The 6037-nt window shown below is 42.7% G+C and overlaps 1 protein-coding gene across 1 annotated transcript in view; it reads right to left on the bottom strand.

Moving 5' to 3' along the window:
* ADARB2 (adenosine deaminase RNA specific B2 (inactive)) overlaps positions 1–6037 on the bottom strand; it is a 672719-nt gene that overhangs the window by 279449 nt on the left and 387233 nt on the right. The window lies entirely within an intron of this gene.

The raw sequence follows: 6037 nt of genomic DNA, 5'->3' as shown, positions 1-6037 counted from the left end.
CTTAGTATTTACGTACTCTTTCTCCTTTGCCAGTTTCCAGCGCTCCTCTTTTGTTCTCCTTTACGTATTACCTTTCATGTTTCTTATTTCTCCCGCGACGTATTAGTGTCTCATTTGCATAGCCTTTCACTTTTTTTGTGCACTCACTCATAGTATTAGCACTCCATCTTTAGCGATTTCCTTTATTTGCATTAGTGACCCACCTCTACAGCACCTCCTCACAGCCTCCCTCAGCACAGCATCCACCACTGCACAGTACTCCACTCCTTTCATAGGGCTCCTCCTCACGCATTAGCCAGCCTCACGTATTATTTCTCATAGCACTCTCCTCATAGCATAGTGCACTACCTCTTTTTCTCCTCATAGCTGCCTCTCACATATTGTACCTAATTTCATTTTGCATAGCACTCAATTTCATAATCGCCTTTCATGGTATTAGCTACTTTCATAGTATTAAATTACCTTTATAGTGACTTCCTTTTACTGCATACTTCATTTGCATACAGTAATGACTCATATACCTTTATAGCTTCTTCCTTTTTATTAGGTGGTATTAGCATCACTTTACTGCACTCCACCTTTTCCCCTTTGACAAGCAAATTTCACTTCTCCTCATGCACTACTCCTCATAGCTGCTGCTTCTCTTTGCATAGCTACTCCTTTATTTGCATATTAGAAAACTCTCTCATGACAAGGCTGCTTTATATTTTAGCTGCCTTTGAGCCATACTTCTCTTTATATTTTGAAGGCCTCTCATAAAATTTATATAGTTTTCCTTTTATGCATCTGAGGCCTCTTTCATTAGGATTGTGGGTTTGTGCACGAGGAATGAGGACATGCAAGGGTGCCTTTGCAATAACCCAGTCAGGAAATGATGGTCCCACATGAAGCAGCTCAGCAGGTGCGGAGAGGCAGCGCAGGCTCCGGAAATGTTGAAATAGAGGCATCAATGTGTGTTGAAAGGACCACACCCATGATGTGGAGATGAGCGATTGTGGTGGCACAGGGACCCCTCTATGGGAGGCAAAGAGGGATTCTGGAACCCCTGGCTTTAGTCAATGAAGGGCAGCATCCAGGAAATTGGCGGTTAACAGCAGTGGAGGGTGGAAAGGACAGGACTGCAAAATGGCGTTGGCCTTGAAGAAAGGCTCTTAAACAAGGGTGGAAAAGCGGTTTTAGAAGTTGTGTTAGGAAATGTAGACACCATGCCAATGTGACGAAATGAGCAGACACTACCTGAAAATCAACCACGTAACATTCAGTTATTCCATTCAAACCCTTGTCAGTTTTTTTTCTTGAACAGTGCAAACATTATTACATACTTCAATTATTCTTATCATCACATTTTGCAGACATTCCTGGAGCGGGACACAGCCTCCCGGGAGTGTTTACAGAACAGAGGGGATGGGATTATGCCAGCGTAAAAATCCCCCTCCCGAGCTTGGCACGTAAAACTTCGATTTCATTTTGCTTACCGGGAAGCAGTGCAAGGCGGGGCATAGTGGCTCATATCTGTAATCCAGCACTTTGAGATGTATGAGGCAGGCGGATTACTTGGGCCCAGGGGTTTGAGACCAGGCTGGGCAACATAGTGAGACACCCAACTCTACGAAAAATAGAAAAATTAACTGGTCACGGTGGTGTGTATCTGTAGTCCCAGCCACTTGGGAGGCCGAGGTGGGAGGATCACCTGAACCCAGGTGGAGAAGTCAAGGCTGCAGTGAGCCATCATTGCACCACTGCACTCCAGCTGGGGTGACAGAACAAGACCCTGTCTTAAAACAAAACAAAACAAAAAAAAAAACAACACAACAAAAAAACAGGACTGCAGAAGTTAGTTGCTGTGCTAATTTATGACACATCTGGTTCAGACATGCTGCTCTGATTCAATATGAAGTTCACACCCCAGTGTGGGCAGTCTGTGGCAGGTATGCAGATAAAGGACTTAACAAAGCACTGTGATATTACATTTCAGCGCGACAGAGAGTGTCTCAGCAGCTGTCTGTATTCTGTGCCTGCTGCCAGTTGAGATGTGAAAATTGTCAGACTATTTCTAAATGGAAATCTAGGCGTTCACAGTAATGAATGTGTGAATAAAAGAAAAAGAAAACCTCTGCTGTTAAATTTGTTCCAGTGATTCTTAAGAGTTTAAATAATTAAATCTCTGAAAATGCATCACTTGTTTAAGCTCTTTCAGACCAGAAGCAGGTGCCCTGAGTTTTTGAAATTCTGAACCCACTGTCCATGTGGGAAGGCTGTAGCCTGACCTGGCTGGGTGCTCCAGGCACACCCAGAGTGTCTGGGTTATGTAGAAAACGTCTTTAGGCTGAGTGTCTTGGACTCCTGACCCTTGCTGTGATTCAGGTGGTGGTTTCTGCCCCATCAGCTCACCTGCACTTGGCTGCTCCACGTGGGTCCTCTAGTGGGTGTAGGCCTAGAGGGTTCATTAATCCCTCCGCCTCTCCGATGGCTCCTTTTAAGATCTGTATTCAGTGGTGTGGGACAAACAACATCCCCGCCAGGCACTGGCCCCCGATTCTGGAGCTGCACACCACCTGGGGGCTTGGTTTGCTCTGGGAAATAGTACTGGACAGAAGCGTTTGTAAGAGTGTGGGCGGGACCAGGCAGGGGTGGTTATCCCAATTTGCTGATGCTCCTCAGGAAGGCTCCAGACCACGGGCTGTGAATCAGGGCCTGAGAACTAGTAAAGCCAGGTAGAAGAAGTGCCTTTTGCTTTTTTTTTTTTTCTCTCTTAAACACGTTTAGATAGGACGGGAATGTTTTCCAGGGCTGGATGACCTGTTCAGTGATGCATTATCTCTTCTCTTGCATGGTATTTTATGGTTTTGGATGTTTCTATGAAAGTAGGGAATACCTGGATAATCAGTGAATTTTACCCATGTTCTTTTGTGTGTAAGGGTGGTAATAGAGACTTCTTCACAAGGAGGACTGAGTCAAGGTCGATTCAGCCATGGACCGTCCCAGGGCACTTGCAGGCATCTGAGAGGCAGCAGGTAGAGGATGTGCAGCTGTGAGCCTTTCCTGGCTTAGGCTGGCCGTGGTCATGGCCTCAGACAAGAATAAAAACGAATTTCCTCAACCTGATAAACAGCATCTACAAAACTCCCACAGTCAACACCATGTGAAATGGGGAAAGGCTGGGCTTGTCCCCTGAGAGCAGAACTGGGCAAGGACATTGGCTCTCACCAGTGCTGATGGTTCTACTCAACGTTGTGCTGAAGGTTCCAGATGAAATGCTTAAACCCTTAGAAGAAAGCACAGAAGTAAATCTTTGTGCTCTTGCTTTAGGCAATGATCATTAGCTAGACACCAAAAGCACAAGTCATGAAAGAAAAAACAGATAAATTGTGTTTCATCAGAATCAAAATGTTTGGTACTTCAAAGGACACCATTAAGAAAATGAAAAGACAACCCACAGAATGGGAGAAAATATTTTTAAGTCATATATCTAATGAGGCACTGATAAGACATTCTCCTATGTCTTATAATATATAATGGTATGATATACCCTAATACATAATAACATTTTATAACTCAGCAATAAGTAGTCCCAAATAAAAATAGGCCAAGGATTGGAATACGTATTTCTTCAAAGAAGACATAGAAATGGCAAATGGTACATTAAAAGATGCTCAATATCATTAATACTTAGAGAAATTAAAATCAAAACTACAATGAAACACCATTTCACACCCACTAAGATGGCCACAATCAGAAAGACAGATAATAACAAGTGTTGACAAGGATGTGGAGAAATTGGAACCCTCATACATTTCTGGTGGGATTCAAAATGATGCAACCAGCTTAGAAGTTTCTCAAAATGTTAAATACATTTTAACTCATCAAACCTACTGCCAAGTATATACCCAAGAGAAATAAAAGCATATATCTACATAAAACCACGTATTCAAATGTTCATAGTGCCAATATTCATAATAGACAAAAAGTAGAAATGACCCAAATGTTGGATGGATCAACTGACAAATGAATAAATGAGATTCTGGACATCCATACAGTGGAATATTACTCAGCTATAGAAAGAAATGAAGTTCTGACATATGCCACACCCTGAAGACAACAAACTTAGTGAGAGAAGCCAGACACAAACGCTCACTTATGTGTGATTCTATTTACATGAAAAGTCCAGAATAGGCAAATCATAGAGACAGAAAGATCAGTGGTTGCTAGGGCCCAGGGGAGGGGAAAATGCTAACAGGTTTGTTCTGAGGTCAGAAAAATGTTCCAAAATTCCTATCCAAAGACAAGAATGATGGTTGCAGAACACTGTGAATATAGTAAAGACCTATGAATTGTACTTTAAAGGGTGAATTTTATGGTATCTGATTTATAACTCAATAAAGTTATAAAAATACTGAGATCAAAGTATCAGTAAAAGTTCTAGATTTTTTTCCTTTACCTCAATGAATCATCTACATACCCCACACTTTGAAGACTTTAACACACTACACTAGTGAATTCTGGCCCCATGCATTTGGAATTTTTCAGAGAGCTTTTAGGATTTTTCAGAGATTTCCTTCCCCATGGTATGGTGGTGGTTATTCGAGCTGTTTGGGAAATTTTCAGAAAAGATACTCCTGCAGTTGTCAGATCAGCTGCAACACTTAGCTTTGGTTGACAGGGCTCAGGGTGCCACCTGCCATTTTCTTTAGTCATATTCATCTGAAGAAGTCAAAATCTTAAATCTGCAAAGCAGGCAAGAATGGACACACTTGCTGGGTATGGTGACTCACGCCTGTAATCCCAACACTTTGAGAAGCTCAAGCAGGCAGATTGCCTGAGCCCAGGAATTTGAGAGTGGCCTGGACAACAAAATGAGACCTTATCTCCACAAAAAAATAAAAAATTAGCCAGGTGCGGTGGTGGACGTCTGTAGTCCCACTTACATGGGGGGCTGAAGTGGGAGGTTCACCTGAGCCCAGGAGGTTGAGGCTGCAGTGAGCTGTTGTTGCACCACTGCATTCCAGTCTGGGTGATGGAGTGAGACGTTGTCTCAGAAAAAAAAATAAAAAATAAATAAAATAAAAGAGTGGATAGACTGGCTAGCTAGCATCATTTTTTTTTTTGACATCTAACAGGTATTAAATAAATATTGTTTGTTGATTAAAAATATTAGAGTAAAGAATGGCATATTTCTGATATTTTGACTTGAGAATTCAAAAGACTTTCAGACAGCACAGGACATTGGTCCCCTGACCTCAGAGGAGAGACACATCAAAGAGAATTCCCCACGTGCAGGACTGGAGACTTCCAATGTCCCTCCCACTCTAAATTGTAATTCTGGTCTGTGCTGGCATCTGTCCAATACAGACACAACTACTGGTTAGTTTGGTTAATTCAGACAAGATGTATCAATTTATTTGAGGAAAACCCCCAAAGCTTCATGTGATCTGTTTGATTAAATTGTCTAATTGATTACGTTGTAAGAATTTCTCTGATTACATTGGAAGCAGAGTTACTGTTTTCCCTCTCTCTAGATTTCAAGTTGTCCATTTTTTCCCCATCCCCACAATCAATGGGAGAGACCCTTGTGTTGACGGTGGCAGAGCCAGCGATCCGACAGCCTTCCTCTGTTAGCTCGGATTCCTGGTCTCCAGCCCCCTCCTGCTATTGAGTTTTGACTCCAAATGCAAGTGGCCATCTCAGAACACAAGTCTCTCAGCTCATTAGAGGAAAGTGCTTGATCAGTTTCTTATCCAATTGCCAAGCTCATTACATGTGCCCCAGACTTGGCTGAGTTGACTCGATTTCTACTAGCTTTTCTCCTGATTTTGATTAACTTTGATGCCATAATTGCTTAGTTTGGAGTCATCTGATGTTACACAATCTTTAGGCACCTAGTGATGCTTTGCTGGGAAGAAGCTGTGGTCTCAATGTGTGCCAGGCCCTGCACCTTTGTCTCCCATGGCCCTGTGAGCTGGGTGCCCTTACCATCCAAATTTTATGGAGCAGAATGGGCCACATACTGAAAGGCCTCACAGGGAGAACCAGGGTTCAG

The sequence above is a fragment of the Papio anubis genome, chromosome 11, assembly GCF_008728515.1.
Source record: "Papio anubis isolate 15944 chromosome 11, Panubis1.0, whole genome shotgun sequence".
NCBI classification, from domain to species: domain Eukaryota; kingdom Metazoa; phylum Chordata; class Mammalia; order Primates; family Cercopithecidae; genus Papio; species Papio anubis.
This window is presented reverse-complemented; position numbering and strand designations above follow the sequence as displayed.